Source organism: Orbicella franksi, chromosome 13 (genome assembly GCF_964199315.1).
Source record: "Orbicella franksi chromosome 13, jaOrbFran1.1, whole genome shotgun sequence".
NCBI classification, from domain to species: Eukaryota; Metazoa; Cnidaria; class Anthozoa; order Scleractinia; family Merulinidae; genus Orbicella; species Orbicella franksi.
In genome coordinates, this window is record NC_138157.1 from 11,571,021 (window position 1) to 11,581,020 (window position 10,000).

The following is a 10,000-nucleotide window of genomic DNA, read 5'->3' on the forward strand; positions in this document are numbered from 1 at the left end:
AACTTGTTTACTTTGATCATCAAAATGTAAATTCTCTGCTCGCGCAATCATTATGTCAACAGCTTGTGCTAGTTCTGTGTTTCACGAATGGCATTCTCTGATTGGCTACGCTACTCACTATCTATTCTGTGATAGATAGTGAGTAGCATAGCAGTGTGCCCATGTTAACGAAATGACGGCCGCTTCTTGGCGTTTTCGAAGTGTCTGTGAAGAGGATTTAGATAAAGTTTTGAATGCCTAGTAGATTTATTCTAAAACAATTAGATTATTCGCTGTCGATTTCTATGCATGATAGAACACAATTCATGATAGAACGCCAGTAGATTTATACTAAAACTCGATAGAAACATGGTACATGATTTCTATTTCTTAAATAGCAAGAACTGGCAACGAGTGCTTCTCACAAATGTAGCAATGGCCGCCTTTTCTCGAAAACAATCACTCGAAATTCCTAGTACCAGTCTACCCTTCAGACTATTCATGCTCCCAAAACTCTGTCATGTGACATCATGGCTAGCGGTATTGCTCGTGGGCATGTACGCACAACGACGGCGACGACGACGGAGTCGCGTAAGGTGGCGGCCATATTCTAGCTAATAGGTTGACAGAGATGTGTAATCTCGGATTGTAGCGGAAGAATGCCTTCTTTTCTTGGTGGGATTTTTAAAGAATGGAAAACTCATTTCAACAAACGATAGTGGAGGTTGATCTAATGGTGTTAAGATAGGGTTGTCCTGAAGCAAGAAATTAAGATAACAACAGAAAGCAAGAACTAATAGAGCCCAGTAAAACATAAACAAACGAAAACCACACAACAACAAATACAGAGCCATCTCAAGAAGGTAGATGTCTCCAGGTTTCCGGTAGTTTCAAACGAAGCAACATTAGAACTCAACTCTTTCGCTGTGAATAAACATAGTCAAAATACGCCCTGCTCCACAAAACAGTGAATGAGCGAACGTCTTACGAAGCTAGTGCCAGTCCCGTCATCTTGAAAATATCTTGAAACAAATGGCGCCGCAAGAACTTGACAAAGTCCTGAGTATTGAGTCCTACGCTGAGATAACAAAAAGAAATGGAAATGATAACGAGTTGGACTCCCTTAAAATCATGCCATTAAAAACGTGCTATCCACTGGGCATCGTGCACTTGAGGGCGTTTCACAACTCAAAAGAAATCCATCGCAGAATTACACAGGATGCACCTTCAAATTCCTTCTCCAAAGACCATGAAAAGTGTCAGCCTCAACCACAGAAGAAAGGAAGGCCTTCCATCGTTGATTCAGGCGACAAGAACTGAACTTTTAAACATGAAGTACGTAGACTATTTTCGTTCTGACTTAAGAACCGCTTGTTTCTTTGTCATGCTCGAATGCGTTTTCGTCACATGACATCGTTTTGCATACTAAATGAGATGTAAAGGCGTTTCCGGTGTCGCTCTTTCATATTTTCAACAAACCGATTACTGGAACAAATACACAAAAATCTAAAATTTAAGGTGATAAAATTGAGCGATTTCAAAATGGATCTAATAAAGTGGCAATTGAACTTCGTGTCGCGCAATTTTGGTCTGAAATCATACTTGTGATTTCAGATCGAACCCGCGCTGTGCGCTCGTTCGATTTTGAAATCACGTGTATGATTTCAGACCAAATAGCACTCCACTCAGTTCAATAACAATCACTAATCTGCTGATGTAAACTTAGTTTGGGCTGAAACTATAATATCGTTCGCAATTTACCTCACCAGCATGTTGGATTATTTTCATTAGTAACAACATTCCAAAAAATAACTGAGGAGCTCTGCTTGTAGGCTTGGCTAAATCTAAATATTATTCATAACACTGCAGTAACTGTCCAGTCAGTATTTCCCGGAATGGGAATTTGAATTAACTAAACCTCTGCAGGGCTTTCAATAAGGGGCCGTAAGCCATCGCACCTATGACAACTGAGCATGCTTGATAGGTCCTCGTTGTTGCAGGTGATACATGGCAAATAAGCCTTCAACCTCGATGCGTATCAGCTGTGTTTAAAAGAACATCCGCTGGATACAAGAAATTTTTCATAATATGGAGCCTAAGCATATAATTTACATTTCCTGTCAGCAATAATTAATTAGGCTTCTGCACTTCTTAAGAAGGCTGAAGGGTAAATTTCCGTATTCAAAGTATCACATACATCAATTTAACCAGTCATGAACTGTATACATTTTTATTCAAAACTAGGCTCAGAAGGCTCTGTGAGCCAAGAGGATGTTAGCTGCTCTGATGACTATTATGACGTTGTTCCAAGTAAGTAGCAAACTTTAAAAGAACTGAGAGAACAGCTACATATCCCTCAATGTTGGCTTACTATAATTTATTATTGTAGCCTACAATAAAAAGAAGGCACTCATTTTTGTCAGCTGTTGTAAAATTAGGCATGTAGCTTTAAGGACCTAATTATTTATTTATTATATGGTATTTTAATTTGCTTGTACAATTGCCGGGTCTTTTTTTTTTGTTTACGCAATCCACCTTTTTATTCACAAATAGGCTGTGAAATAGGTTTGGCAAACCAAGAAGAGTTTAGCTAATCAGATGAAGAGTTTGTTGGCAAAGCTGCCGTGAAAAGTAATTATTAATGACACTGCAGTAATCGTGCAGTCGGTATTTCCTGAAATGGGAATTTGAATTAACTAAACCTCAGCAGGGCTTTCAATAAGAGGCCGTAAGCCATTGCACCTACAATCCTGGCCATAAGTTGTTGGGACACCTCCCCTTTTGCGTGCAGAAACCCACGATTTTAACTACGTCCTTGACGTTTTAGAAAAAGATGAATAAAAGTAAGTATAATAGACCCCCCCCCCCCCCCACCCCGAGCAATGTTGAAAGAAAATGAAGCTATTATGAAGATTAGATCGGATGGTGCTAGAAAGGAATCAAAGCCTCCCTGAGCCAGCTCATGGATGAATGGTTGATTTTTGCCTCTGTAGCAAAATGAGTCTGTACAAAACTATTTGTATGGAAATGCATGTCACCTGTATGTTCATTCTCAGGAAAACCAAGTCATTTTCATGTGAAATGTTTTGCACAAGCATTCGTTCTAAAAACGAGGCAAACAGCAACTCCGAAGTGGAAGTAAAGTCTGCATATGAGCTAAGTGGCCCATCAGGTCGACACTTTTCCTGGTTTCTGTAGCATGAAGTGACTAGGAGTATTTCTACTACCCCCCAGATGGGATGGTAGTCAATCGCAGGGTTGCCCCGCAATATTAAATTTGCCAGTACTTATTTATACACCTGAGTGGAAAGAGGCACTGTGAGAGTTAAGTGTCGTGCTCAAGAACACAATACAATTTTCCCAGCCAGGGCTCGAGGCCAGACTGCTCAAAATAGAAAAGAAATACAAAAATCAAATAACAGGTTGTTTACACAGACAGCTAATAAATTTTAAAATGGATAATAATTAATTTTCATTGGGATTGGAACATTGTTATCATATTAACTTGTGCATGATGTAGTGTCAAAGAATAACAACAGTCTGTTTCAAAATGAAATCATTAAATGAGAGTTCACCATATTTACCAGTCAGTCCAAAATTGACAATATAATTATGTATATGAGCCAGCAGTGCATTTTGGGTCAAGGTAAATTGGTTATGGTCCTTGTTCAGTTAACATTATGAAACAGCTGTATAACAATGATTACTATTATGCAAAAATTACAATACATGATTTTGAAATTTGCTTTAGACAATCAACTTGAGAATGCCAGGACTGCCAAGAGTATTTTGCCGAAACGTCTTTCACAAACCTAATGTGGCCCTCTAGATCTCATTTCTGGGATAAAGAATCAATTAATGTTTGAAATCCCTGTCCTAAGTCTTATGATACCTCCAGCCTGAAAAAGTGCACGTTTAGTCAACTGTAGGAAAAAGTCCCCAGCTTGGTGCAATACAATAATAAGGGTACTACATATTGTAGTGCATGCAAGAAAAATAACAATTTTCTTTCTTGGAAAAAAAAAATCACGGTATAATTTTATTCCTATATATCTTGGTAATTGTTTGTGCTAGTCTCACTAGCAATGCAGTAATATTCAAAAGGATTGCAGATATGTCTCGGCTAATAGATTTTTGCAACGATTACAGAACATAGTTAAGTTGACAAGTATCAAGCATTCTCTTCTCCATAATTCAAGTTTTGATGTCAATTTGTTTAAATCTCTCATTTCTAGGAGCAAAAAAAAAAAAACAAAAACTCTACATTACCAGCCACCATGTGTCCGGCTTTTTGACACAATTCGACAGCATATCTTTCTTGCAAAAAAAGAAAAAAGATATACAGTCTCTTGGACTTAATTTGTTCATCCATCACTAAAATATTGCAGTGTATATTTACTCAGTCGTACATGTAGGTTGCCTTGCACATCATCCGTGAAGAATTTTTCACTCTGATCGAACTGCATGGAATACAAAAGAAATGTAGTGTGAACGGCAACAAAACTAAAAGATAAGGCAAATCGAATTTTTTCCCCTTAGTATTTAAAAACAAGCTTAAAAATTTCGAGCTTGCGATACTAACACAGGCAGAATTTCAATGTGTGCGTACAAAATAAAACAATAAAGAAACAATGAAACCAAAACCTAACAAGAATTTAAGCTTACCTTGGAAGCCACAACGAGAGAAAGCGAGTGGAAACCATCAGATTCTCTTGCCAAGAAAAAAAGCGACGAGCTTAACTTCCCCCATATGTTAATCATGATCTCACTTTCTGGCTTTGTCTTCTTGGGTGTCATGTATCAATTCTTTGATCTCGCCGACCGTGCTGTTGCAAGCGATACATGGCCACAGTCATAAATACTTCTACCAACTTTCATCTAGGTGTGAGCAAAAGCCGATAGGCAAAAAACAACATATTTACGAAAGAAAATCACTTGAAACCAAAGTGGCCGACTTCAATCTTCGAGGTGTTCATTAAACTCGTACCCAGGCTCTCGATTTATCGGACAAAAGTGTACGCCTTTCTAGTCCCCCGCTCGTCAAACAACCTTCCTGAAGACGACAGAACACTCTTGGACAAAAACAATACTTAGCAGCGGAGGTAGGAGAAAATTGTTTAATCCAGATTTAATGAATAAATTAATTAGAATGGAGTGAGTGAGTGAGTGAGTGAGTGAGTAAGTGATCGAGCGCCAGCCGACTGCCTCCTAAGCTCATGGATGTTACCAGGAGCCATAATCGGGGACGGAGACCGTAAGCGCGCGTCATTTCAAGTATTGGGGTTGTCCCCATGATATGGGACAATAATTCTATTTTTAGAACAAATTGCGCCATCACCTGCGGCACACGCGCGTACATGCTGCGAGGATTTTTGCGGATGTCGCGCGGGGGAAATGGCGTCCGAAATTCCCGAAATTTTTCATGTTTTGGGCCCACAACTCAACGCGTTTACGTCTGTTGGAATTTTGCTTAAGTATTTTCGTCGTAAGCTGCTCCAGTTTGAGTGAAGTAAGACAGTGTCGAATTTAGGTATGTTCCGCTCTAAGCTTATATATATCGCTGACCAAATTGTGTTCCGACGGATGCTTCTTTTACATGAGCTGTACATTACTCCACTTTAAATTTCACATATGTTGAAGATTAACAGCTTTTCCATTACACAGCAAAAAACTAGCTAGATATATTTAGATATAGCAGAGCTTCAGGACTTCATAGTTTCCTAGCTCCTCTTGCCACACGCTTGCAAGGAATTTGTCAGTCTATCGCGACCGAAAAGTAAAACAAAATAATTGCTAGTTTGAGTTTCGCTTGAATTTTAAGCAGCGCTTGATGTTCCATCAAGGCTTAATAACTTTACGTCCGTAGATACTGCTCAGTTTTATTCGTGCAAAAATCCAGTAAATTCTCTGTTGTCGATAAATGAGAGCGCCCGCCGATGCGTGTTTCGTGCAGCCAGTAAACATGACAAATTGCACCGAAGTTCCATCGCACTTTCGTGTGAGAGCGTACATCGAACTCAAACAATAGCTCTACAGTTTTTAAATGTGTTTAAGATTGATAAATGTTTGAGAACATATTTAGCTTAGCTGAAAATATGTGAATAAAGCAGAAATAATCACCAAAGTTACGATTACGCTTTCTTTAATCAACTTGGAATAATGATTTCGATTTTGTTGATCGAGTTATCAAAACTCCTTGTCTATTTTCATTTTTGCAGTGTAAAACTTCACTATGCTTATGTTGAAGAAACACACATGATGTTAGTAGCCTTTTTTGCGTTCGTGAAATTTGTTGTAGCATCTCAGCACAAAAGATAACGAAAGAAATCTTTGTCAAGATTTGTTGACAATTGAAAACACCGACTCGGACTTGAAAGTGCACGAGCTGCACTATGCAAATGAGCTAATTGTACGCGCAGACTTTCCTTTCACTGAACTTTTGCAAACTCACCAAACAAGCAGAAACAATAAGAAACCATCAAAACAGGTTTTGGTTATGATTAACCATTGTCTGAGAAACTCACAAATTAACTCGATACCAGAGTAGAGAGTTTTCTTGCTATATTCTTAAGTCAGAACAAACGCAAAAACATACGCGTAAGCTTACAACTAGCGCGAGCAGATCTTATTATTCATTTCCAGCGCGAGATTAAAGTCTTGTTTTCTACCCTGAAAAACCCACCTTTTCCGTTAGTTCTGAGCATAAAACTACATATAAGTGCCTTGGTTCGTATTCCCTACCTTATTCCCTGCCATCGCTGTGAAAAATACGCAAGAGAATCTCTCAACTCTCACCATTTGATCACGCAACGTGACGACATCCACGCGAGAGCCCCGGACATGTGCGTGAATCCGCGCGGATATATGACGTCAGGATGGCGCAATTTGTTCTAAAAATAGAAATATTGTCCCATACCATAGGTGCGCGCGGATCCCAAGACTTACGGTCTCCGTCCCCGATTATGGCTCCTGATGTTACTTCATCCATGAGCAAAAAGGGACAATAGAAAGTGGTCAGACAGCTGTGTTGGAAGCAAACGTGATTGCTGAAAATCGTTATTATTGGAATAAGACATGAATATCTATGTTATCGTCACTTTAGTTGGAGAAGACTGTTCTAGGAAGCAAACAATTCTTGAAACGTGGCTATTCTGAAGCTACTATCAAGGGTTTTTTTGTTTTATGTTATCAACATTGACAGGGGGGAGGGGGGTAGGCGGGCTTCCGCGGGCTTGTTCTTAAGAGAGGCTGCCTGTGAAGTCGTCTGCCATAAACTGTCTAAACCCATTAGAAATTGGGGAATTACTGGTGAGAAATGTGCAGTTCTCAGACGGGAGCCGTGACTACCGATTGCGTTACTCCCTTAAACCTTCCTCGCCTGCGTTTGTGATTATGAATGTTGCGAAGCAGCACCCACAGGGTGACAAGTCTTGTTGCCCCTCCTTTCTTATGGGATTCCAAAGGCGAAAAAATTGCCAACGTACTTTCATCATTTCAGTAAAGTTAACTTTTATTACTAACTTTTCATCTAAATAGTTCCTTACTTGAAGCCACCTTACTCTCGGCAAGCTTCACGGCCATGTGAAAGTGGTAGCAGTTCATTTCAGCACAGGCGAAGCTGCCAGTAGGTGCACTAGGTGCCTCTATTGATACAACCCATTGTAGAATTCTCACACTGAAACTCTTGGAAGAGTCAATACGACTATATGTTGTGAGATAAACTGCCCGTTGCCGTTCACTTTGCAACTCGTTCATCCTTGTTTTTACTCCCAGACAAAAACTCGTTATCAGTACATGCCATCAACAAACAGTTGTAGATTACGCACACGATCTTTATCAGTTATTATTTGCAGGTTTCCTGGCAATTTCCCGTAAGTACTCGAAACTTCACCGAACAAGCATAAACTTTAGGAAAACAATATTTCAGCATTGATTTTGATAACATGCACTGCATAAGGATAATTTCCCCGATTTTTTTTAATCTTTTTAGATTCAGACAATCCTGGCCATAAGTTGTTGGGACACCTCCCCTTTGCACGCAGAAACTCACGATTTTAACTACGTCCTTGACATTTTAGGAAAAGATGGATAGAAGCAAGTATAATAGATCCCCCTCCCCCCGAGCAATGTTGAAAGAAAATGAAGCTATTCTGAAGAGTAGATCAGATGGTGGTAAAAAGGAAAAAGGGACAATGGAAAGTGGTTAGACAGTTGTGTTGGAAGCGAACGTGATTGCTGAAAAATTGTTATTATTGGAATAAGACGTGAATATCTATGTTATCGTCACTTTAGTTGGGGAAGACTGTTCTAAGAGGCAAACAATTCTTGAAACGTGGCTATTCTGAAGCTACTATCAAGGTTTTTTTTTTGTTTTCAAGATTGTTATTAACATTGACAGGGGGAGGAGGGGAGGCGGGCTTACGCGGTCTTGGTCTTAAGAGAGGCTGCCTGTGAAGTCGTCTGCCATAAACTGTCCCAACACTTGTGACCAGGATTGTATGAAGCCTGAGCATGCTGGATAGATCCTTGTTGTTGCAGGTGATACATGGCAAATAATCCTTCAACTTCGATGAATATTAGCTGTGTTTAAAAGAACATCCACTGGATACAAGAAATTAGTATTTTTTTCATATTATGAAGCCTAAGCATATAATTTACATTTCCTGTCAGCAATAATTAATTAGGCTCCTGCACTTCTTAAGAAGGCTGAAGGGTAAATTTTCGTATTCAAAGTATCACATACATCAATTTAACCAGTCATGAACTATATACATTTTTATTCAAAACTAGGCTCAGAAGGCTCTGTGAGCCAAGAGGATGTTAGCTGCTTTGATGACGATTTTAACAGTGACGTTCTGAAAGGTAAACATTGTAAGTAACAAGCTTTAAAAGAACTGAGAGAACAGCTACATATTCCTCAATGTTGGCTAAGTATAATTTATTATTGTAGCCTTCAATAAAAAGAGTAAATTCATTTTTGTCAGCTGTTGTAAAATTAGGTATGTAGCTTTAAGGACTGAATTATTTATTTGTTATATGGTATTTTAATTTGCGTGTACAATTGCCGGGTTTTTATTTTTGTTTACTCAATCCACTTTTTTATTCACAAATAGGCTGTGAATTAGGTTCTGTAAACCAAGAAGAGTTTAGCTCGTCAGATGAAGAGTTTGTTGGCAAAGCTGCTGTGAAAGGTATTTATTAGTAACACTACAGTAATTTTCTAGTCAGTATTTCTGGAGACGGGAATTTGAATTAAGAAACCTCTGCAGGGCTGTCAATAAGGAACCGTAAGCCATTGCACCTATAAAGACTGAGCATGCTTGATAGGTCCTTGTTGCAGGTAATACTTGGCAAATAAGCCTTCCACCTCGATGCAGTTTCTTTTGTTTTATTCCGCTGTGCCTCAAAGCCAAGTAAAAATTTTAATATATTAAAATTGGCCTACTCTATGGGTGATTTTGGAACAAGATACTGAATTTTTTTTCCAGGATTTATATTCAGAACTGCTTAAGTTGTGTATAATTGTGATGATCACTGATGTCTTTATATCTTTCTCCGCAGTTCAAATATTTGTTCTTTCACACTGTTACTTGCATGATAAATAATGGCCCCGTCTTTCACCAGCCACTGGCTGTTAAAACCTGTTTGAAAAATTATTGTTTTACAATATTATGCTATCTCAACCAATTTGATAATAATAATAATAATAATAATAATAATAATAATAACAATAATAACAAAAATGATAATGATAATAATAACAGTAAATGATATTCAAATCTCCTAAATATATTTTGTTCCTTTTATATATATTTGATTCCTTAGGCAAAGTTGAAATTAAAGATGACAGTGACACTGGCACAGCTGATGATGAATCAAGTAAGGATCATACATGATCATTATTTTGTATTTATTCTCTTTTGTATTAGTTGTAATCATTGGCAATATTTTTGTGTCAAGTGAAACAACTACATGTGCATGCACATTAAGTGTATGCACATTAAACCTACAATCAATGTAA

At 38.4% G+C, this 10,000-nt stretch overlaps 1 protein-coding gene across 2 annotated transcripts in view; it reads left to right on the top strand.

The window, feature by feature from the left end:
- The first annotated feature begins 8,773 nt into the window (after window positions 1-8,773).
- Window positions 8,774-10,000, top strand: part of LOC145466647 (uncharacterized) — an 18,207-nt gene continuing 16,980 nt past the window's right edge. For both annotated transcript variants that reach the window (XM_081450362.1, XM_081450363.1), the window contains exons 1-3: window positions 8,774-8,841; window positions 9,138-9,170; window positions 9,805-9,858. The gene's annotated coding sequence lies outside the window, so the exon portion shown is untranslated. The remainder of the gene's footprint in view (window positions 8,842-9,137; window positions 9,171-9,804; window positions 9,859-10,000) is intronic.